The sequence below is a fragment of the Heterocephalus glaber genome, unplaced genomic scaffold, assembly GCF_053883595.1.
Source record: "Heterocephalus glaber isolate CG9 unplaced genomic scaffold, H.glaber_assembly_v1.0 deba00001546, whole genome shotgun sequence".
In the NCBI taxonomy this organism is placed as follows: Eukaryota; Metazoa; Chordata; class Mammalia; order Rodentia; family Bathyergidae; genus Heterocephalus; species Heterocephalus glaber.
The window spans coordinates 1,670,366-1,695,451 of record NW_028258339.1 but is presented as its reverse complement, the minus strand read 5'-3'; the positions used below and the strand labels follow the sequence as shown (position 1 = coordinate 1,695,451).

The 25,086-nt window shown below is 37.5% G+C and overlaps 1 protein-coding gene across 3 annotated transcripts in view; it reads right to left on the bottom strand.

Annotated features, from left to right (window-relative positions):
- Positions 1–25,086, bottom strand: part of Shroom4 (shroom family member 4) — a 273,979-nt gene that overhangs the window by 109,819 nt on the left and 139,074 nt on the right. Inside the window, exon 1 of one of the 3 annotated variants that reach the window (XM_087189706.1) lies at positions 2,268–2,300. The exons of the other annotated variants lie outside the window; for them this stretch is intronic. The gene's annotated coding sequence lies outside the window, so the exon portion shown is untranslated. Of the gene's footprint in view, positions 1–2,267; positions 2,301–25,086 lie in introns of those variants that run through there. 3 annotated transcript variants of the gene reach the window in all.

Genomic DNA, 25,086 nt, shown 5'->3' with positions numbered 1-25,086 from the left:
TGTTTTAGGTGTGGTAGTGGGGATTGAACCCAGGTGTGCTCTATCACACCTACATCCCCAGTGCTTTAAAAAAATCATTTTTTTAAATTTTGGAACAGGTTTGTCCAAGATAGTCTTGCAATCTTGCTATCTCAGCCTCCTAGAGTAGCTGGTATTACAGGCATGTGCCACCATGTCTGGCCCTCTCAGTCTTTTATAGCATCCCCTAATCTATCCCCACACTGTGGAAGTTAGAATACTGCTGAGTTTTAGGTTGACTAGTTTAAGAGAATTTTGGCAAATAAGACCTCCTAAGTGCAGAGAAAAATGTTAACTCAGGATTTTTTAAACAACCAGGATTTTATAAAAATCAAATAAACTTAACTTCTGAGTTAAATCACAAACTTATTAAATGTATGGCTGCTAACCCAACATATTGTGTGTATTTATATCTTCGTTCTGGTACCTGGGCCACCATTCAAGACAAAACAAGCCAATATTAGTAAATGAGGAATAACTCTCAGCAAGTTAAATAGGATAACATTTCTATTTCCATTGTCATTATAATTATTATTTCTCAGACTTGACTGCCTGTTGCTTAAAAAAGAGAAAAAAAAAGGAAAGCAAGGCAAAGTGCTGTACTTGAATTTTAGAAGTTCTATTTGAATGACTTATTCTTTCGGCATTCATGGAAGGCCCTCAACATTAGGCAGAACTTTCAACATAGATCAGCCATTTGAAAAGGATTCCTGAGGTTAACAAAGGACCACAAAAAGTAGTCTAACTAATGAATGCTAATAGATTTTCCCTATTGATGTACATTAGTCTTCATTCAATCTAGCACTTTTATTCATACAACTCAATTACCCATATTACTGGTACCCACAGCAAATCTTCTCTTCAATATGTAAGTACCACATCTGGCTACTTAAACACAGAATTACATCATCAACATCTCTGTATATTCTATGCCAGAAGATTAAAGAGGTTAATCTTTTTTTTTTTTTTTTTTTTTGGTACTGGGGATCAAACTCGGGTCCTTGCGCTTGTGCAGCAGGCGGCGAAACAACTGAGCTAAATCCCTGGCCCAAGAGGTTAATCTTTTAAACTAAGATGCTTAATTATCACTGCAGCAAGGCTCAAGCCTTTTATTTTTCCTGTGGCATTGTGTCTGCCATTGAGTTCTTTTTAGAGACTGTTTTCTTGAATTACAGCTTCAGGTTGACAGTGTTCCCTTTTCTGTTCCAGGGCACTTCTCAGTCACATCTTCCACAGGACAGGTAGGTTGAGTGCAATGATGTCACTTTAGTACAAATGTGAGATTGTTCAGACAAGAAACCATCAAATTTTGAGCCCAGCATACTCCTAGAGTCCAAATGAATCAGATCAGAAAATGAAACTTGTTGAAGAGCCCCTGGACTTCCCCACACTAGCTCTTTTCCATATGTAGGCTATTTACTGAGAAGTAAAACTTATTCCTTACTCCTCCAGATTTTTTGGTCCTTTTTTATGATTGTTGACTAGTCTGTCTCTTCCATGTTCTACCTCTTGATTCCTGAGATCCACCATGTCTTGCATTTATTGTTTGGCTTTCTGATAGTTCTCCAAGGTCAACCATACATTTGTTTATATGGATGACAAGACATATGTTGGAGAAGGAAACAAAGAAACAAAGAAAGAGAAAGAAAGAAGAAAAAAGAAAGAAGGAAACAAAGAAAGAGAAAGAAAGAAAGAAAGAAAGACAGAAAGAAAGAAAGAAAGAAAAAAGAAAGAAGGAAGGAAAGAAAAGAAAAAGTGGGATGGAGGGAAAAGAATATCTATATATCTCTTCTATAAAAAGCCTCTTTTTTTCCTTTTCTACTACCCTCCTTGTAACCTGGATGAGGCCCAGGGAAGGTGTGAATCAACAAACTTGCTGAAATTAACACACTCTGCTGTATAACATCATAAGATGATGTCCATTCAGTAAGGTTTCCCAGCTCTTCCTGAATCAAACATTCAGGGTAGCTATCCTGTTTCATTTAAAGTGTTGTGAATTCTCAGATTAGACCCAGATGCACTGGACTGTCTATGTAAACACTCATAACAAAACTCAGTGTAAATGATGGTTAACTTAATGTGTCATTTTGGATTATCCAAGTAATCACTAGGCTACCAGTGAGTGGCCCAAGTAACTAAAAATATGTTGCATAGAGGTCATGCAGTCAAAAGCCAGATGGTTTCTGGAAATCTGGGAGATGTTGATTGACCATGGACAAATTCTTTTCCCCTCCTGCAGCCTCTTTTACCTTTACTGGTAAAATGTGGGCTCTGCCTAGATGATCTCCTTGGGATCTGACAGCTCTGGGCCTTTGCAGTACTGACATTCAGTGACCTGTAAACAGTTAGCAAAGCCATGCATTATCCTTCTGCTGGCAAAGATAATCTCAGCTTTTCTCTCCATTTTACTTTGTCTTCACCAGTGTTTCGCTCCTTTAAAACTGGCTAATTAACATACACTTCTCAGTTCTTTATTGTTTCAGTGTGATTCAACAAGAATGTAACACTTAATAAGGCATAGTTGGGACAATGAGAAAAAAAGATTCCTGGAGCCCCATTTTGTGTTAACGAGTTGGTGATTTGGAAATGTTTGATGGATCTTCAGTGAAGCATAAAGTGTTCTGATAGCTGTCGATGGAGTGACGAGTTGGACCCTTGAGAGTAAAGGGATAGAAAAATGGGTGTAGCAGCACTTTTTAGCAGCTTTTTAGTAACTTTTAGTCAGAAGCAAGCAAATACTTGCTTGTATCTTTTGAATAAATTTAGGAGATATACAGACGTGAAGGAAAGAAATATTAGATAAGATTCATTTTTTAAAAATCCATTCAGTAGTAGAAATACTAGCTCCAACAATAATCAACAAGTATTGAATGCCCATTACAGTAGTGTAAGAGAAGCATTAAAAATTAATGAAATGATTGTGAATACCTCTGCTTTCTACAAGAAATTTACTAGAGAATGTAGGCATCGGCTGAAACTTTCTTCATCAGTTCTCAGAGCTTCAGGCCAAATTACCCAGACCATACTCCTACCTTTACCAGCTTATCTACAGTGTAACAAGCCATGTAACAGAACTGTTCATTGATTTTTTTTTTATTCTTAAATTCTTTTATTGGTACATTTTAGGTATACAATTCCTTTACATTTATCATTGGGTGTTTGTACCTGTACATGATGTATCTTGATTCTTATTTTTCCCCATTACCTATGTGCCCTTCACCCGCTCCATCCTTCCCTATTTACATAGACATCATTTCCATTTTTTGCTTTTCTCATAATTTTTCCTTTCCCTTCTTTCCTTAAACTGAAAATGTAAATAAGGGTTAAAATGATTAAAATGAATAATTGTTCATTGATTTTTTTTGCAAGTAGAAAATGTTCTCATAGCTATAGATAGATAGATACATAGATACATAGATAGATACAGATATATACTCTGAATGTCTTTTTAACATCTTTGAAAGACTTTAAGGTTTTTATAAGGTTTTAATAATATAAATACTTGTTCTTCAAGTTGGCATTTTCTAGAACTCAATAGAGGGAAAATGTAGAGATGGGGATAAGCCAGCTTTGGAAATTTTAACCATTAGGAAGCAGGATCTTTAAAGACTGGATACAGTCTGCTCTCTTTCTGAAACTTAGTGTGAAATCTTGCATGAACCACAGATTGAGAGCTATCTGTTTCTGATCTACCTTCTCTCCTCTATTGCTATCTCTTCAAATCTCTGCATGCTATAAGAGATCAACCAAGGTGCCCTGAACATGGAAGAGATAGGGGCTTTTAAACATCTGCAATCTCCTTGCCATGCCTTTCAACGCTATGATCCCAGATGGCACACAATAGCTGCCCTAACTTGTCTCTCTCAGCAATTCTATCCCTTAAAAATCCCTCTCAAATTTCAAAAGCAGTCTATGTTTAAAAAATAAACCTGAGAAATTCTGTTGCTCCTAATTTCATCTTCCCTACTTTACTGCAGTTTACCAAAAGGCATAAAAGAAAACAAAAACAGATCTTTAAACAAAGGAAAATTCAAAAACCACAACTAGTTAAAAAGGTGTAAGTAGGCCTGGTTGACAGCAGTAATGCCTGTATGTAGTTACAGTGAGGCGATGAATACCAAGGAAGAAACCATTCTTCTCCTCTACCATCTAAGAAGCAGTTGCCTAGATCATAGATGGAGCTTCCACAGAGTGTAAAGCTCTGTGGATCAAGCCCAAGGACTCCTCTGACCTCGAGCCAATGGGATTCTGCTGTGCCTCCACAGCATGTCCTATCCCTACAGACATAGCCTTCCTACCCAGCTGCTTAATCACTCTCTAGTTTACTAATCCTCACAAGAAAGTCTCTCAAATCTCTGAATCATTAAATTTTCCTGGGGATTAGACTAAGTCAAATACCTAGCAACTTCACCAAAAACTCAACCCAGAGCTAACCTCAGCTCTAGGAATTTGGTGATAAGGACGGGAAGGGAGACAAAAGCACTGTTTCTGTGTTAGCAATCAAAAGAAGTTTGTCTTTGGTCCTACCAAGTCAGATGTCCTGCTGTCTTGGTAAGCCAGGGAAGGGGAAACAAACATGGCTGGATGAGAGAAAACTCATGATTTCTTACATTATTAGCTGATTTCCTCACTGGGATCTTATTTACACGTTATTGGCTGTAGCCATTCGTTTACACTGCAGTCTTTTGCTGACATTATTATTATTATCATCAGTCATTGTCTGACAAATGCTACTATTTGGTGATTTAGAACAAGAGTGTCCAGAGAGGGATATATACTCCAGGCTATGAACAAGATGATTTACTGGAATTTTTGTTTATATTTCTATTTACCTAGAAGACATTAAAATAAAACTTTATTAATATTTATTCTTGGGTATAAATTATATCTTCATAAATAAAATTGCATATATTGGGGAAATGTAAACATTTAACTACATATAAACATGTAAACATTTAAACATATAAACATTTGCTACAAAAAAGAAGAAGGCTTTAGCTCTCATTGTGACCTTGAAGGGCGCAGAGATTTCTTTGGCAGGATGTAAAAAGCAGAAACTATGAAAGAAAAATATGATATATGAGAATTCATCAAAGCAGAAAAAAGTCTTCATCAAAGGTGTTACCAAAAAAGTGAAAATACAAGCCACGGAACAGAAAAAAATATCAAACATACATATATCTGAAAAAAACAATTATACCCAGAAAATGAAATGAACTTCAAATCAGTAAGAGATAAACAAACATCCAATTAATAGTTGGCAAAAGACTTGTATAAGCACTCCACCTAAGAAGATAGCCAAATGAATATAAAAAGGAACTCAATCAAATTTTTCATCAGGGAAATGCAATTTTGAATCACAGTAAAATATCACTACATATCTGAGTGTATAAAATTAAAAAGAAGCAGCCCGTGCCAAGCTGGAGACCCTGGTAGGACCACACAGTGAGGCATCTGAATCGACACAGCAGAGGTGTCAGGGGGAACATAAAGGCCAGGGTTATAAGCCCCAGAAGATAGAGCAGAAGTGAACAACAGAGAGGGCCTTTCTGATGCTCCTCAGTGAAAAATGAAGACCACTGAAAAAGTGAAGAGAAACTCTTCTTTAAAAGCACACTGGACCATCGTGGTTGGTAAGTTGGTAGGATCAGCACCTCCCATGGAAACCTGGACTCACACAGTGTGAGGACACCTGGAACCGGCAGAAGAACCTTGCAGAGTTTAATCCTGAAGGAGGTCAGGGACCTCAACTGGGACCTTGCAGCCAGAAATCAGCCTGAATCTCAGTAGATTAGAGCTGGCTTGCAAATACTAATCGATTTAGACCTGCACACTGCTGCCCACATTGCCTACCAGGACAGCAGAGACATATCCTGAGGGAGACCGGTTTTTTGGTTTGTTTTGTTATATATATATATTTTTTTCTTTTCTTTTCTTTTCTTTTTCTCTCTCTCTATACCTTCTGGCTCTATATTTCTCTCACTCTGTGTTCCTATTCCTGTCCCATTCTGAATTTTTTCTCTCTCTCTGTCTTCTCGACTGTCACTTTATAGGAAGGTGAATAAAATTTCTACCTTCCCTATTGTTGTCAGTTTGTGCTGTACTTGTCTCTGTTCTTTGGCTCTGTCTTCTCCTCCTATCTCCAACAGATCCTCACAATTTGCATGATCTTCCCTTGTCCTCTAGCCTCACTTCTAACCTTTCCCTCTCCCTCTATTTGTCTACCTCTACATCCCTAACCCTTGCTAAATCCTTACCCCGAAGGGTAAATTTGCCATATTGAAGGATTTACTCACTACAAACATATTTTTGGCTTGCCCTAGATTTTTATCTAGCTTGAATAGTTAAAGGTGACAGATTAACTGCTACCACAAATTGTCATTTTCTAAGCTGTGTTTGATGCTGATTGTATCAATTGGGCTAAGGTGTTCTGATCGATCTAATCAGTTGTCCTTCCTGGAATACTGAAAATGAGATTGCCTAAGAGTCATTAGAGACTCAAAGCCTAAAAAGTCCAGCTATACCTGGAATTTATCTCTGAGAACCAATCACTCCATAGGGGCTCTAAATACCAGTAATAACAATATTCAAAATAACAAATATTGGAGTATCACCCCAGGAATTAAAGCAAAAAACAGCACCAACAACAGAATTAAAAAATGAGAAGACACCTTGGAAGGGCACAAACACAGACTTCCAGCTCACCAAAGGCAAATTCTGGGGGAAACGAGGTGGAAAAATATGATAATCAAGCACCAGGACATCCTGAACTGATACCACAGGAAGTAACAAAAGAGATGAATGAGGCTCTAGAAAAATTCAAAACAGAAATAATTTACCAGATAACTACAGAGATGGTGAGCAGAGTGAAAGACATGATTAGAGGCTCTAGAACAGAAACAGATAAAAAAAATAGAAGAGCTCAGAACCATGCTGGAAGCCAAGAAAGCCCAGCATAAGAAAGAAATGGAAACTATGATCACCAAACATAGGAAAGAAATGGAATTCATGAAACAGATTCAAACAGATATCCAGGAGATTAAAAACTCCATTGAAAGTAGTCACAGCAGATTAAGGGAATGTGAAGATAGAATACCAGATATAGAAGACAGGATTCCAGGTAGTGACAATGAAAACAGAGATTTCTACAACATAGTAAGAGACCACAAGAAATCAGTCCAGCAGCTGCTAGATGATGCAAAGAAGAATAACATAAGACTGATAAGAGTCCACGAAAAAGCAGGAGAAAGTAAAAATGACATAAAAAACTGTTCACAGAAGTAATAGGGGAAAACTTCCTAGACAGAGGTAGAGAATTTGACATACAGATAAGTGAGGCATATAGAACTCCAACTAGCCACGATCAAAAAAAAAATCTGTATCTAAACATATAGTAGTCAAAATCCCAGAAACCCAACAGAAGAACAAAATCTTACAAGCAGTTAGAGAAAAGAAACAAATCACCTACAAAGGAAAGCCCATCAGAATCACAGCAGACTTCGTAACACAAGCCCTCAAGTTAAGGAGAGCATGGAGAGCAGTATTTCAAGCCCTAAAAGAAAATAACTTCCAACCTAGACTGTTGTATCCTGCAAAATTATCTTTCAAAATCAATGGGGAAATTAGATACTTCCATGACAAAGTGCACCTGAGAAATTTCATGAACACTAAACCAGCACTCCAAACAATTCTAAACAATATCCTAGAAAAAGACAATGAAGGTCACAACTCCAGGAGGTCTAACAGAGCGAAGTCACCAGGCAAGGCAAGAAACTAAAGGGAAAGGGAGGAAAAATAAAAGAGCCAACAACAGTAAAACATCATGACAAGAATGAGTCAATATTTATCAATTATAACCATCAATGTTAATGGTCTCAATTCACCAAGGAAAAGAAATAGACTGGCAGAGTGGATTAAGAAACAAAATCCAACAATATGCTGTATACAGGAAACACACCTAATTCAAGAAGACATTCATAGACTGAAAGTAAAAGGCTGGAAAACAGTTCTCCATGTGACATGAACCTGGAAAAAACCAGGGGTAGCAATCTTATTTGCAGACAAAGTAGATTTCAAACCAAAACTAATTAAGAGGGACAAAATGGTCACCACATCTTTGTGAAGGGAACAATCCAAGAGGAAGAGCTGATAATCATAAATATATATGCACAAAATACTAATGTCCACAACTATACCAAACAAATGTTAATGGACATGAAAAACCCAATAAGCACTGATACAGTTGTAGTGGGGGACCTCAATACCCCACTGTAACAAATAGACAGATTATCTAGACAAAAAATCAACAACAAAATTCTAGAACTGAACCAAGCTTTTGAACAAATGAACTTAATAGATGTCTACAGAGTGTTCAACCCCACAAAATTAGAATATACATTCTTTTCAGCTGTACACGGGTTATTCTAGAAAATAGACTGCATGATAGCTCATAGGACATGTGTAAGTAAATGAAAAAGAACTGAAGTTACCCCCTGTATATTATCAGACCATAGTGCAATAAAATTGGAGATCAATAGCATAAGAAACTGCAAAAGCCCCACAAACACAAGGAAATTGAGTAACACCTACTAGAACAACCAATGGGTCACAGAGGAAATTAAAGAAGAAATTAGACAGTTTGTACAAGTAAATGATAATGCCAATACAACATACAGGAATCTATGGGACAAAATCAAAGCAGTTCTAAGAGGAAAATTCATAGCAGTGAATGCCCATACTAGGAAAACAGGGAGAGCTCAAATAAACAACCTAATGCTGAACATCACGTTCCAAGTAAAAGAAGAGCATGGCAAACCCAAGGCTCCTACAAGAGAGGAAAGTATAAAGATCAGAGCAGAAATCAATGCAATGGAGACTAAGACAGTGGTACAAAAAAATCAATGAATCAAAGAGTTGGTTTTTTGAAAGAATAAATAAAATTGATAAACCCTTAGCCAACCTTATCAAAAAAGGAAAGAAAAGGCTCAAATCCATGCAATTAAGAACAAAAAGGTGAAGTCACAACAGATCCAGCAGAAATCCAGAGGATCATCAATACCTACTTCAAGAACCTGTACTCTAATAAAATGGGAAACACAGAAGAAATGGACAGATTCCTAGATACATACAAATAGCCAAATGAAGAAGATATAAAAATTCTAAACACTCCAATTACAATCAATGAAATTGAAAATGTAATAAAAATTTACCAACAAAGAAAAGCCCTGGTCCTGATGGCTTCACTGCTGAATTCTACAAGACATTTAGAGAAGAACTACTGCCATTACTCTTTAAACCCTTCAATGAAATTGAAAGAAAAGCAATACTTCCAAATTCATTCCTGGAAGCAAGTGTTACTTTGATTCCAAAACCAGGGAAAGACCCAACCCAGAAAGAGAACTACAGCCCAATCTCCCTAATGAATATAGACGCAAAAATCCTCAACAAGATAATGGCAAACAGAATACAAAGGGTCATCAAGAAGATCATACACCCTGACCAAGTGAGACTTATTCCAGGGATGGAAGGATTGTTCAACATATGTAAATCAATAAATGTAATACACTATTTTAGCAGAACCAAGGACATAAAACATATGATCATCTCAATAGATGCCAAAAAAGCACTCAACAAAATCCAACCCCATTCATGATAAAAACCCTAGAGAAAATTGGAATAGAAGGTCTTTATTTCAACCTGATTAAGGCTATCTATGAAAAACCAACAGCCAACATCATACTAATTGGTCAAAAATTGAAAACCTTAACGCTAAAATCAGGAACAAGACAAGGATGTCCACTATCACCATTCCTATTCAATATATTTCTGGAAACATTACCACAGCAATTAGAAAAGAGAAAGAAATAAAAGAAATAAAGATAGGAAAGGAAGAAGTGAAACTGTCATTAATTGCTGATGATATGATACTTTACATAGAAGACCCAAAAACCTCTGCCAAAAGACTTCTAGACTTAATTGACAGATTCAGTAGAATAGCTGGATACAGGGTCAATACTCAAAAAACAACAGCCTTCTTGTACACAAATCACAGACTCACTGAGAGAGTAATTAGGGAAAAAATTCCTTTCACAATAGCATCTAAAAAAATGAAACATCTAGGAATCAATCTAACAAAGGAAGCAAAAGACCTCTACCCTGAAAACTACAGCACTCTGAAAAAAGAGATCGAAGAGGATATAAGAAAATCGAAAGACATCCCTTGCTCCTGGGTAGGAAGAACCAATATAGTGAAAATGGCCATACTTCCAAAACTGCTATACAGATTCAATGCAATCCTGATTGAAATTCCAATATATTTCACAGAACTAGAGAGAACAATCCAAAAATTCAATTTGAACCATAAGAGACCTAGAATAGCACAAGCAACTCTAGGACAACAGAGACATGTCAGGGGATATCACAATCCCCAACTTGAAACTATACTACACAGCTACTGTAATAAAAACAGCATGGTACTGGCAAAGAAACAGACCTGAGGATCAGTGGAATAGATTAGAAGATGCAGAAACAACTCCAGACATACTCAGCCACTTCATCTTAACTAGACCCATATCTATCACCATGCACTAAACTAAGATCGAAGTGGATTACAGACCTAAATATTAAAACAGAAACACTAAACTTGTTGGAAGATAAGTTAGGTAGAACTCTTGAAAACATTGGCATAGGAACAGACTTTATGAATAAAACCTCAGTAGCATGGGAACTAGCACAAAGAATCAAAAACTGGGATCTCATCTTATGAAAAATCTTCTGCACTACAAGAAAAACCACCAACAGAGCTAAGAGACAACGTACCATGTGGCAAAAAAATTTTTAGCAGCTATACCTCAGACAAAGGACTACTATCTAGAATATACAAAGAACTTAAAAAAATCAGACCCCCCCAATTTAAAGACCCAATTCAAAAATGGGTATCTGAAATGAACAGATATTTCTCAGACAAAGAAGTAAAAAAAGCAAATAAACATACGAAAAAATATTCAACATCACTGGTCATTTGAGAGATGCAAATGAAAACAACACTGAGATTCCACCTCACCCCAGAAGGAATGGCTGCTATCAAGAAATCATCTAATAACAAATGCTGGCAGGGCTGTGGGGAGAAAGGAACCCTTCTCCATTGTTGGTGAGAGTGCACACTGGTGCAACCACTGTGGAAATCAATACGGAAATACCTCAAAGAACTAGGACTAGAGGTCCCATTTGGCCCAGCTATTCCCTTGGTTGGTATCTTCCAAAAAGAATTAAAAGAATCATACCATAGTGATATATGTGCATCCATGTTTATAGTGGCACAGTTTGTAATATTGAAAGCTTGGAAACAACCCAAGTGTCCATCAACTGGAGACTGGATAAAGAAAATGTGGGTGTTTTTTTTTAATAAAATGGAGTCCTACTCAGCCATCAAGAATGAGAAACTAGAGACATTTATAGCTAAATGGATGCATATTGAGGCCATCCTCTTAAGTGAAATAAATAGGATACACGTGTAAATACTGAATAGTTTCTCTGGTGTGATAAAGTGAAAGTGTAAATAATGATTAAAATGAATAATTGATAATGTGAAATAGGAAGAAAAGGGGCAAAGGGGAAGAGGAAGTGGGAGGGGTAGGAGAAAGGAAAGAAGGGAAAGGAAAAATTATGAGAAAAGAAAAAAATGGGCCGGGGATTTAGTTCAGTGGTTCCGCCGCCTGCCTCTCAAGCGGAAGGACCCGAGTTAGATCCCCGGTACCAAAAAAAAAAAAAAAAAAGAAAAGAAAAGAAAAAAAAATGGAAACAAAGTCTTTGTAAATAGGGAAAGGTTGACGGGGTGAATGGAGGACAGGAAATCAGGACAAAATAAGAACCAATATATACGGGCTGGGGATTTAGCTCAGTGGTTTCGCTGCCTGCTGCGCAAGCACAAGGACCCGAGTTTGATCCCCGGTACCAAAAAAATAAAAAAAAAAGAACCAATATATATCATGTAAAGGTACAAGTACCCAATGATAAATGTAAATGTATTGTATACCTAAAATGTACCAATAAAAGAATCTAAGGGAAAAAAATAAAATTAAAAATACTGAAAATACTACGTATTGGCCAAAATGTAAAGCTATGTGAACTCTTTACTTTGGAACTCTGTATACCTACCCAATCCCAGGTCCAGAAATTCAACACATAGAGACATTCAAGAGAAAGAAATGCATGTACCCATTAAAATACATGTGACACAGATATCCACCAAAATATACACATGGGCATGCACATGAGCATACAGAATACTACATAGTAATTAAAAAGAACTACTGATGTTTGGAATAAAATATATGAATTGCAAGAATATTATGTTGAGTGAAACATAACAGTTGAGCCAGACTACTGTATGATTCCATATTAGGTGAAGGTCAAGAACAGAAAAAGCTAATCAATGGTGATAACTCTGAAAAGTAGTTAACTATAGAGAAGGTGCACTCATTGTGAAAGCACATGAATAATTTTCTGGAGTAGCATGATATGCATATATATATTTATTGAGCTTTATGCCTTTTACTGTATGTAAATTATTCTTTAATTTAAGAAATAATTTGAAAAATAGAGACCTGTAGACTATACAGTTTACTGCTCTACAAAGCAAAACATTTCTCTCAAAATGTAAACATTCACCATAGGGTTCTAATTTATGAATTTGTCCATTCATTGTTCCTGTCTACTTTAAAACAGTATTCATCCACTCCTCCCCCAAGGTGGATGTGTGCAGTAGGAAGTAAAAAATAAAGATCAACACTTCCTTTTCCTTACCTGCCAACTGGTAAAGCTCAAAAGTTCTGTTTTGGATCTCTAATCACTGTCTATATTAACATGTCCTAAACACAGAATCAGTCTTTGCCCAATTTTGTAACCATTCATTGCTGGTCCTCTTTTCTATGCTAGATATGTCTCTTTCTTATGGTCCCCAGAATTCCTGACACCCACTTTTAGTGACTTGAATTTCATCAGTCCCTTGTCATGAAAGCAACTAGCTCTTCCTCGGGTATCATTACTGTCCCTTTAATGGATGCTTGTGCTTCCTGACTGTTTAATAACATAGGACCTTTAGTGGTACAAGTGATCAAAAAAACCTTACAAAGTTGGTAACAATAGTGAGAATTTAGGGAAGACTGGGGTGAAAGAAACTAGAGGAATGTATAAGGCAGAGTGCTAGAAACTTTGCTCCTGAATTCTAGAAGCAGTTGCCAGGAACAGAGTTCAGCCATGATGTGCTCCTTTGTATAGGGTTTTTTAAACAGTTTAGAACAAACCAGAAATTCCATAGTGTCCTATAGCATGAGGAAGTCACTCATGTACAAATCTAGCAGGTGAGCTGAGGACACTGAAAAGACCAACAGTGTTTTACTAACCCTCTAATACAGAAATACTGTGGGTTGGAAGTGTAGCTCATTGGTAGAGTGCTTGCCTAGTAGTCATAAGGCCCTCTGTTTCATCCCCAGCACATGGGGGGAAAACACACTCAGAGTACATATCACTTCTTTGGCATTTTTTAACTGTGGATAATGCCTGAATTAAAACAAGAATGTGTGTTAAATTCTACCGGATTACTAGAGAGAGATGGAAGTAATACTGCTTGGATTAACATAATCTTTTTTTCTCCAGTATCAACCCATTGCTAATTTGAAAGTTATTCTTCAAGTTGATCAGAACCGTCTTTCTAAGTTGCCAGCTGACTGCAAATGAATTAGATACAGCCTTCTAGCCCAAGATGATGTGATTAACTATCTGGAATCTGAACCATCCCAAGGCCAGATTCACTAAATAACTCAGTGCTCATTCCCTGAAGCCATTTATTTATAATCCATTATGCAAAAAGCCAAAGAGAGTTTCTAAAGAATGCACATACCCAGCATTAGTCAATTCTGACTGGAAAAGGACCAACACACTAAACACACTTGAGGGAAGGAACAAAAGGCTGCCTCTGGAAATCACTGGCCTGCTCTGCTGCCTTGAAACCACTTGTTTACCTTACTAGGTACCTGTATCCCTTCTACAGATGTGGATGAATAAAGATAGGCTTGCTTGCTATTTCCCGGAGCTGGGCACCTGCATTCCACCCCCAGAACATTAGCTGCCACTGCCTAGTTCCCCCTTCCTTACCAGTGATTTGAATCTCTGACTTTTGTTTAGCCCTCTAAACAGTGGGAAATGAAGAAAAGAGGCATTTAACTTCCATCCTTCTGTTTGCTACCAAAGCAAACAGCTCCCACAGAAAGAACCTACCAACGCATATGTGTATGTTGCAAAAGCAGTAACTATCTTTTACTGACACTAAGACAGATTTACTTTTTTTTTTTTTTTTTGGTACCAGGGATTGAACTCAGGACCTTGTGCTTTTGAGGCAGGAGGCGGAACTACTGAGCTAAATCCCCGGCCAGACAGATTTACTTTTAAATTAAATGGGCACATTTGCTGCTACTTTCACAGAGTGCTGAAAATCTGGGAATAAATGAACATCTGTCTTTTCCGAGTGTCCTATTCACATAGTTATTGACAAATGACATACCATCTCTTCTCCACTCAGTAAGATGTGTCAACTAACATAAAACAAGTGACCTTCTACAAATTAATGGAGATGAACTCAATTGTTTATGTGTGTTAATGGTGGATAGGGACTCATATCAGAGATCATTTTCTGTTTGCAACGCAGGCATTAGAGAAACAAACGAAGGAGGAAACAATGGGCATTCCAGTTCAAAAGATCTGGGCCATAAAAGGTGTGCAGTGCAGAAGCCATTCTTTCTGGTATCAGATTTGCTTTTTAAATTAAGGCCTGGTGAAAAGGGAGAACTAGATTTTTAGCTCCTGTCCTTGCTCACTCAGACTTCTTGAATCTTAAACATAAGGCTAGAGCCCTGCCCCTTCTATAATTGTGGACCCTCTCTGACAGCAGACTCCACATACATTGGTACTGAGAGTGTTTAACAGCCAAGGTCACTCTAGTGCTTTTCCTTTTCTGAGATTGTAACAAAATCTTTTTGTTTTCCACAAGTATTCTGCTCTTTGTGATCTTTAGCTAACAATGCAAAGGTTTTGCTAAAGAGGCATATTAAGCTTTTTTAAAAGCATTATTTTTAATTGGCTCAGAATATTCCAGAATAATTATCCTTGAACTAAATGTCCCCTGTTTGTCATGAGGTTATCAGAGGTAGTGTTAGACTCTTAATTTGGTAGGAGGAACAAAGTCTTTAAGGAAACCTTAGGTGCATGAAAATAATACTTTGTGCCCAGATATGATTCTCCTTAGTTTTTAACATTTTTAGCCTTGTTATTTTAAAACACACACACACACACACACAAACACACACACACACACACACACACTCACAAACAGACCACAAACACAGGGAGATTTAACTACTCCCAGCCCAGCATCTGGGAATTCAAAGTAACATCTACTCCATCTTCCTGTGTGCAGACATTACAACAGACCCTTTCAGTCCACCATCCTTGAAATATTTAAGAGCAAATCCAGACGATGGGCATAAGCCTACTTCTAAGCGGATTTAGTGCTTAGTTAGTCAGTTCCCTCAGACCCCTAAAAAGGTATGTGTGGTGTGGTAGAAAGGGACCCTCACCAATGTTTGAATGAGTTTGCCTTGACCTTACTTCATGGGACAACAGTTCCTTTCTAAAAAGCCATTTATTCAGTGAGTTTAGTTTTATACCTTCATGATTTAGTGTTTATGCCTTTGTAAGGCTGTTCATATAAACAAATTCACAAGTCAGGAAAAATATCCTTTCTTAAGTTAAGTTTCCTGATTTGGGATTTGGAAAATGTGGCCACCATAATACAGCTAAAAAACAAAAAGATCTAAATATCTGTAGTGTGCATTCAGCACTAATGAACAGTAAGTGATAGTGAAGTTTGGTCAGATCTGATTCAGATTACCTGTGGCTGCCGTGAATTATATGGAATTATACAGAGTTTAATGGTTCTCTGGCAATCTGCCTTGGCTCAGAGCCAAGACAGCTAATGCTTCAGTCAAACTGGCCTCCTATCCCTACCCCAAGACGATTTCTATTTCTGTCGGAGTATATCTGTGATGAAGCTTTCAATGACACTCTCATACAAATGCCAAAGGTCTTGTCTCACTCTCCCTCGTCTCTCTACCTTCTTTATGGCAGGGCTTATTAACTGCTCCTGTAGCTTCTCTGAGACAAACTGCTAGTATTTATGAAGACAGGAGCTTTTAAGGTTTCATAAAAACAGAAGAGTCAATAGTGAAAGATGGAAATAGGGGTAGTATCAGTTGGTCATATCCCTTTCCTCTGTAGTGCCATCAGTAATACCCAATTCATCCTGAAGGGGAGGAGTCCTAGAGCCACTCCATGCTACAGAAGCAGCTCAGGAAAGCATCCCATTGTGGGCAGGTATGGTGGCCTGACAAAGCGAATCCCATTGCATGACAAGTTAACCTTCCTCTCCTTTAGGAACCCAAGTAGCCCAGAGGCTGGGATTGTGCCACAGATGGTTGGCATCACTTTCACAGATGGTGAAAAGAGGCCAGCTGCAAAAAGGCCAGAAAAGCCCTCTGCAAATTTAGCAAAAAAGGCATGTTTAATCTGAGATACAATCTCAGATACAATGGATTCTGCCCAATCTTGCATCGATCCCTGTTCACCGCCCCTGTCCCCTTCAATTTCTCCTCAAACCTCCAATGGCACTTCAGCAGTAGCACCTCCTACTCTTTTGGCTAAGGTGACACCTAGATCCTTTGTCCAACTGATTCCAAAGTTCCATTTACTGGCTCTACTAAGGACAAAGCTCATTTTAAGAGACTAGCTGCCATTGAACCAGCAGGAGGGAAGGACAGAAACCACAGGATTCCTACCCAGCTCTGATTGCTTCTAACTCATTTCAGCTGCTAAGGGGAGGCCCTGTTGGGGGAGCTGGGAGAGGAAATGGGTTCCATGTACAGTCCACTTTAAATTGCTCACAATTGTGTGCTTGAAAATAGTCTCCACTAAACATTTAGCATGCCCATGACTACAAGCTATAAAGCTTTAGGTTTTGCTACACTGTTCACACAGATTGTCTGAACTGTTTCCCTATGGCAAAAATGATTAAATGTTTGGCAAGTCAGATACATGCAGAAAAGATAAAGGAGTTCCAAGGATGGTTAAACCTGAGCTCAGGAAGGGTGGTTTAATATGACTTTCAAACGCATAAAAGACAGTGAGGATCAGATGTTCTCAATTTTGATTGAAAGCAGAACAAAAAAAAGAAAAACAGAAATTGAAATTGCAATGAGGGGGACTGATGTTAACAAGAAGGAAGAACTTCCTGCCAGGAAAAGTAGGTAAATATTAAACCAAGTGGTGGGTCAATGAAGGTTATGGAATTTCCTTCTTTGGAGTGGCTCTTCTGTCTGAGCTATTTCTGTGTGGTCCTTCCAGGGGGTGAGGGGAGGTAGAAAGGCAGCTAAAGGTCGAATTCAAGCCTTCTCAGCACTCAGAATCTTTTCTTTGTAACATTCCAGGATCTGTAACAAGAATAACTAAAACACTTACTAAGAAAGAAGCAACAAGCAGCTTGCTGCTGGTCTCAAATATTTAGATTCGGCCCAACGCTCTAGACATCTCTGTAAGCCAAGCTTTTGGCCAGGTCCCCACAATCTCAAGAAAGCAAGCAAAGACATGCTTTTGGCTCCGCAGGACCCCTAGGGCATGCATATGGGAATACTATTTTCTGAACCCAAAAGCAGGACGTGGTCTGACAATTATATTTATGGGGACAAGAAAACAGAATATGTGAAATCAGAGCTTTCCTGGGAAGTCTGGGACATATACTCTCCATAGTCCCATATTATCTCTTTCTGAGAGTTCCAACATAGGAAAGAGTTCATTAAAACTGTAGCACATGGTTTGGGGCCTGGGTTCTTTTCTTGTCTACAGCAAGACCATTCAGGACTGTTGAAAGCTAGGCTCATAATAAGCCCAGTACAAACTGAAATGCCTGCTGTGTAGATTAGAGAAAGAAGTGGTCTATGTCCTTCCCTAGCATCCCCCCATTCTAAAATGTAGCAAGGCTCAAATACCACACAGGTTATAGAGGGAAAGAAACGTGATCTGTCACAAGTGATCCTATTCATTCATTCCTTCCTTAGGGCAGCAGTTCTCAAAGTGTAGTCCCTAAACCAGAAACATTAGTATCTCATGGAAAGTTGTTAGAAATACAAATTATGTGGACTCACTCTTGGTTAACTGAATCACAGACTCTAGGGCTGAGGTCAGTAATCTGTGTTTTTAATCATTCCAGGTGATTCTGATGAAAATCCCTAGGAGTCCTCCTAGTGATGCTCACATTGCAAACCAGCATCAACACCATAGCCAAGATCAGAGCCACAGGCGTATTTATTAAGGGCAGATGCTGGCCTATCAGTATCAGTGCCAATACAGCCTACAATGTCTTTCACAATTCCTAGATCATGGACTCATCTGACTCGTACTACATACCAAATTATAGTTTTCCCCCCATATCCACAGGTTCTGTATCAGCAGATTCAATCATTCATGGATCAAAAATAATTTAAGGGGAAAACTGTATCTGTGTTGAACATTTACAGTCATTTTCTCCTTGTTGTTCCATAAGTAATACAGTATAACAACTACTTATATTGTATCAGGTATTATAAGTAACATGGAGATGATTTAAAGTATACAGGAGGATGTGTGCATGCAAATACTGCACTATTTTATACAAGGGACTTGAGCATCTATGGATTTTGTAATCTGTAAGGGCTGGGACTGAGGATTCCCACCCCCCACCCCCCGCCCCCATGAACACCAGGAGCAACTACCCTGGGTGTCTGGATTTCAAATGGATAACTCTGTCTGCTCCAATAGGCCTTTTTCAAATAGTCCAAGGCATTTGAGTTTCTCTTCTAAATGCTACTTAGGCACACACTCTTTTTAGTATTCTATAATATTTTAGGCCTTAGCCTCAATCTCCATCTCAACAAACTGACTAGAGCTAACTCTGAGGACCAAGCCAGAAACATGTTATGTTTAGAAGCATCTTTTTTCCTTTAAGCACACAGAGAGGCTGAACAGAACAGTCACTTAGTGCTAGGCTTTATATTTTACTAACATTAAGTTACAATGAAATAAAACAACTTGTTGTTTCAACTAGGTTTAAACAGAAAAAGTCAATTGTTATAACCAATATGCAACCCTTAACAAATATCTGCTTAAAAGGAAAGAAGACAAGTTCGATCCCCAGTATAAAAAAAAAGAAAAGAAGACATGTTTCCAGGTAAAAGTTATCAAAATAAAGTTTAGTGAGGAACAAATCTTGTTATATATCACCTGCTTCTCCCCTAGAGCATCAACCAGGGAAGGAAAAGAGATCTAAACACAGCCACTTAGTTAGAATCGTTGAATCCAGGCTGCCAACACAGCTGCTGGTTCAGTCAGGGAAACCATACAGCAGGGTTAAACTCTACAGACATGGTAAATTTCTAGGGTGATGGTAATGTTATGCATATCAGAAGAGATCTGGGATACACGGGTGCATGGTGTGTCAAAACTCACCCAATAGTACACTTAAAACCTGTAATCTTAATAATATTAAGACATAAATTATTGCCTCAAATATGTAATTATTTATTTATAATACATTTGTACATTTATTTATACATTTATTAATATGTAAATTTTGCCTCAAAAGAAAATTGTAAATATTGAACTCCAGTAAGTAGTACACATGCAGAAATTTTTATAGAGACTTGTATTGATGTGTTCAATTTATTTTGAAATGTGTCAGAAAGTAATGATTGATGGATGGGTAGAGGAAATCAACAGATGAATAGATACATGATAAAAGCAAGTAATCAGAAATGTTAATAGAATCTAGATGATGGGTATAAGATGATGGGTATTTAATGTAAAATTCTTTCAGCTTTTTGTATATTTGAACAATTCTATTATAAAATGTCAAAAACACAAGAAATAAAATATTTGATTTAATTATCAGGCAGACCATTCATTAATTTATTCATTCCACAAACAGTATACATGAGCTGACTGTGTACTAGGCATTAGTTCAAACACTGACTCTGCCATTTAACAGCAGCGTAACTTTGAATAAGTCACTTTAACTGTCTGGATTCTATTTTCCTATCTGCTAAATGGGGTGAATAATAGCACCTGCTATCATGGAAGCTAGTTATTGTTGGATTGCATTTAAACTACTGAGCATTTAATGACAGCTGGACTTAGTAGGGAATTCTCAATGAAGTGGTTCTTGTTCATCTCCTGTGGGACACACAGCGTCACAACCATGGAAATCCTTTATTGTTGGCCTCAGTTTGACAGCTGAGGACATTTTTTTTCTTGGAAATTTTTTGTAGCTTGGGCTAAGACCTTGTAATATGGTGTGCGTATAGCACTTGAATGCTTCAACTAACTCCTGATAATAAATCAAATTTTAGGTTGCAAACTCCCCTTTGCAAACAAACAATGCTAGAAAAAAATCTTTGGAAATAAATATAAAGCAAAATTTAAGAAAAAAGAGTAATGCTGGGGTGGGATCTAAGCTGTGCTCACAACCATTTGAATCAATGGTCAAAACACTTGATCAGTGCCTGCTCTCTTGCTCATATTCTCCCATCTTTGTGGTGACTTTTCCAGCTCCGGGATGATTCCCAAGAAATGGAACACACAGTTTGGAAAATATATTTACCTCTTGTAGGTTCCCCTTACAGTTTACTTCCTGAAAGGATTCTTTCTGCACTCTTCTCTTTAATGCAGATCTCATTTATTAACTAGTATAAAAGAGGTAAGACATTCTATTTCTCAAGGCCAGGTCCATGGTCCTCTGCAAGTAGTCAACTCTGGCTTTGGTGAGTCACCCAGCTGGTACAAGGTAACAAACAGGCTGGCTCTGTCTCCCCAGAAAGCACTGTCAAACATTGTACCTGAGGTAGCATCTTGAAAACAAGCAGATGGGTAGCTGTCTCAGGAGGCAATAAAGCCTAGAAACTGACAAAGAGCAGAAACTCAGGCTAAGAAGTCACCCAGAAAGGAGTTTTATGAGGCTGCCACCCAGAAGGCCTCTCTGTAGCACAGGGAACCATGCCCCCAAATCCAGCAGCGTTTCATGTGATCAGATCCAATCAGACTACAGTCCAGGCATTTTAGGAGGCGAGAACCTTGGACAGCAAAGATGTCTCTGCCAGGCTTTGTCACTAGGCCTTAAAATCGAACCCTGAGGGTCCTTTCATGAATTCAATGCTATAGACTTTATCTACCCTACACTCACAGCACCAGCACTGACAGTTCAGAGAACTCACAGTGTCAATAAAAATAGCATTATATATTTTTTTTAAATTGCTGTTTCTTTTTAAAGCTGGAATATCAGTTTATTAATGAACAATGAGAACTTAACTGTCACAAATACTGCTATTTTTGAGGGCCAAGCCTGTTTCCTCTTTCCAGGTTGCCCTTCCAGAAAACCAGGGGACAAACTGCTCAGGTCCTGCTTTACAACTTGCTAGCTGTGTGCAAGTTATTCAACCTCTTTGAGCTATACTTTCCTTCTCTGTGGTTTTTTCATTTTAATATCTGCATTTTACCTGCTATAAGCATAACTTCAACTTATAGTATGTTAAGAGAGCAACACAGAAGAAAGGATAACAACTTTTAATGCCAGTATATGCGAGACTCTCATTAAACTGAGTTCCTCATACTGGGTAGCAGACACCCATACCATACTTTTCTAGTGAAAATATGTACTTTAGCAAAACAGTAGCCTTGTCTCAGTAGCTGTGCTGGGGGAGTACATGAAGCAATCTTTGTGTTCATCCACCTGATATGACAAACAGCAAGGTGTATACACATGTGTCAAAGTGTAAATAGGTGAGTTTAACCCACATTATGCATTGTGCTACATTTTTGTGTTTTTATATTTTTTATTAAGTATGTTCTTTTGATTTTTCTTGTAGAATTCACCCAATTCAGTACAATGTCACATGAAAGTATGCTTTTACAACATTGGGAAGAGGTTGAAAGTGAGTCATCAGGTGACTCAGCTACCAATGATGTCTTGGGCCATGTAAGCCAAAGAAGTTCACAAGATATGACAGATAGAGATATGACAGGGAGAGGTATAGCATGGAGACCTTGATTCAGAAGAGGAAGAAAACAGTAATGTAAATAAATATTTGACTAGTCAAAATGCTACAAAATGGTCAGGTATACCTGAATGGTATACAGTTATAATTATGTCAGAAAATGTTATTAGGTTCTTGAAATCTATTTGACAGAATGTCAACACTGTGATTCAATGTTGGAAATTGTTTGTAATGGATGATATGCTACAAGATATTTTGAAATACACTAATAATTAAATACATGAGAACATTCTTATGCATCAATAGTAATACTCAAAATATATTTATTATAATGCCTCACTATCTGAACTAAATGCCTTCATAGCAGGACTTTATCATTCTAGTTGTCAGAATCTAAAGGTTTTGTGGATAAGTGACAGATGTGGCATTGAGATTTTTCAGAACAATAATGACAGTCAAGAGATTTGGTTTCCTTCAAAATTGCCTACATTTTGATGACAAAAAGACCCACCAAGAAAGAAAAAAAATCTGACAATTTGGCTGCTAGTCACTCATTTGTTGAAAGCTTTGTTTCTAATTGTCCACCGATTTATACACCATCTGAATACATGACAACTGTTGAACAACTTGCACCATTTCCTGGTTGCTGAAGCTTTTGGCAATATATGCCACGTAAACCTTGGTAGATGTGAAGACATCTTACACCTTGAATTTAGAACTTTATCCTGGAACTGAGCTACTAGGTCTTTCTTTGTGCAGTAATAAACCTAAAACATATGACTTTGTGAGCAGACTTGTTGCACCTATTTCAAAATCTCATCTAAATGTCACATTTGATAACTGGTTCACTAGTTACCCACTGGTGTTACATTTGCTAAAAGAACATCAGTTGACCAGTACAATAACTATTTGCAAGAACAGAGCCAAGATTCCTGAAAAAAAGTTGCAAATTCACAATAGAGAAATGAATAGTACAATCTTTGGATTTCAGAGAGACATAACATTGGCCTCCTATATGGTGAAGAAAAACAAAGTAATATTGATACTGTCAACACTATACCATGATGATATGATTGATAGCGAGACTGGGCATAGTGGTGCACTCCTGTAATTCCAGCACTCAAGAGGCTGAGGCAGGAGGATCCTGTGAGTTCAAGGTCAACCTGTACTACAGAGTGAGTTCAAGGATAGCCTGGGCTACACAGTCAGACCTTGTCTCAAAACAAATAAACAAACAGAAAAAGATTGATAGTGAATCTTCAATACAAATGAAGCCATAAATGTTCACATTTTACAATAAAATGAAAGGCAGAGTAGATGTTATTGACAAGTTTTGCAACAACTATGATGTCACTCCAAACACAAAGCATTGGCCAATGGTTGTGTTTTACTTGATACTAACTATGTGAGGCATAAATAGCTTCATAGTTTACAAAAAAATAATAAGCACAAAATACCATGGAGAAATTTTCTTGAAAGGATTGGGACTGGAATTGGTAAATGATCAGTTACAACAGAGGAACAATTTATCTGCCCAAAGAACTCTTCAAAAGAATTGTGGAGCAGACCAGTGAATAGACAGGTGAAACATCTCAGGAACCTCCTAAGAAAACATAAAAGCAGCAGATACCAAGTGTGTCCTACCAGAGAAGACCGGAAAACCAGACACATGTGCTATTGGTGTAAGCGATACTTGTGTATGGAACATGACGTTGTTATGTGTGAAAACTGCCTTAGGTGTGATAATTGAAGTAAAGATTATTTTTGTGGTAGAATTTTATTTGTATTTTCTTTTTTGGGGTACCTGGGATTGAACTCGGGACCTTGCACTTGCAAAGCAAGCAGTGGAACCACTGAACTAAATCCCCAGCCCTTTATTTGTATTTTCACTGTAGTTCACATAGGAAGCTATTTCTGCTGTTATTTTTTAGATTTAGTAAGCAAACAGTTGATGTTGAAAATGCTGATGTTTACTCTAAACACTCATTACATATTTAATATTTTATTTTATTGATATTTCATTTTCCTCCTGAATGAACACTGCATAATATAACAGGGAACTCCTGACAAAAGATGAAGACAAGAGAGGTGACAAGTATGGCCTGCCAAACAAGAAAGGAAAGCTAAGCACATGTGGTGTCAGTCTAAGTGAGACTTGTGAATGCTGTTGTCATGTATGTAGACTGCCTAAGGTGTAGTAATTAAAAAAAAATTATTTCTGTGGTAGAGTTTTGTTTGTATTTTCATTGCAGTTCACATAGAAATTTATTTCTGCTGTTATTTTTAGATCTTGTAAGCAGGTAAACAGTTGATGTTGAAAATGTTAATGTTTATTCTATGCTCATTACATATTAAAAATTTAGTATTTTATTTATTGATATTTTGTTTTTCTGTTAAGTACATATTGTTTAATATAATAAAACTCATAACATTAAAATTAATAATTCATCAATAGAAATACTTCTAAAATATAAACGTGGGTGTTACACACCCCCCATGGCTCCCCTTTTCTAAAAATTTGCTGTGATGCACCCAGGGCTACATTATATTTTCTGGAAAAGTTAGTACACATACCCCCCCAACCAGTTATTGAGGTCCTAATCTTCTGCAATTTTCAGAAGATATGCCATAAAATAATAATGAAAATAATTAATTAAAAATAAATAATAATTTTTAAAGCCTTGTTATTGTTTGGATCTTAAATGTCCTCCAAAAGCTCATGTATGAAGGCTTGGTCCCCAGTACAGGAGTGTTCAGAGGTGGGGTCTTTGGGAAGTAACTGCATCATGAAGACTCTGAACTCGTCGAGTAATGAATGTATAGCTTACTCAGTCTGACGAAAAGGACTTGTAATAAAAGCACTTTCTCTCTGCTTCCTGGCCACCATGAGATGAGCAGCTCTGATTTCACAACAAACATGCTCTCTGCCATGATGCTT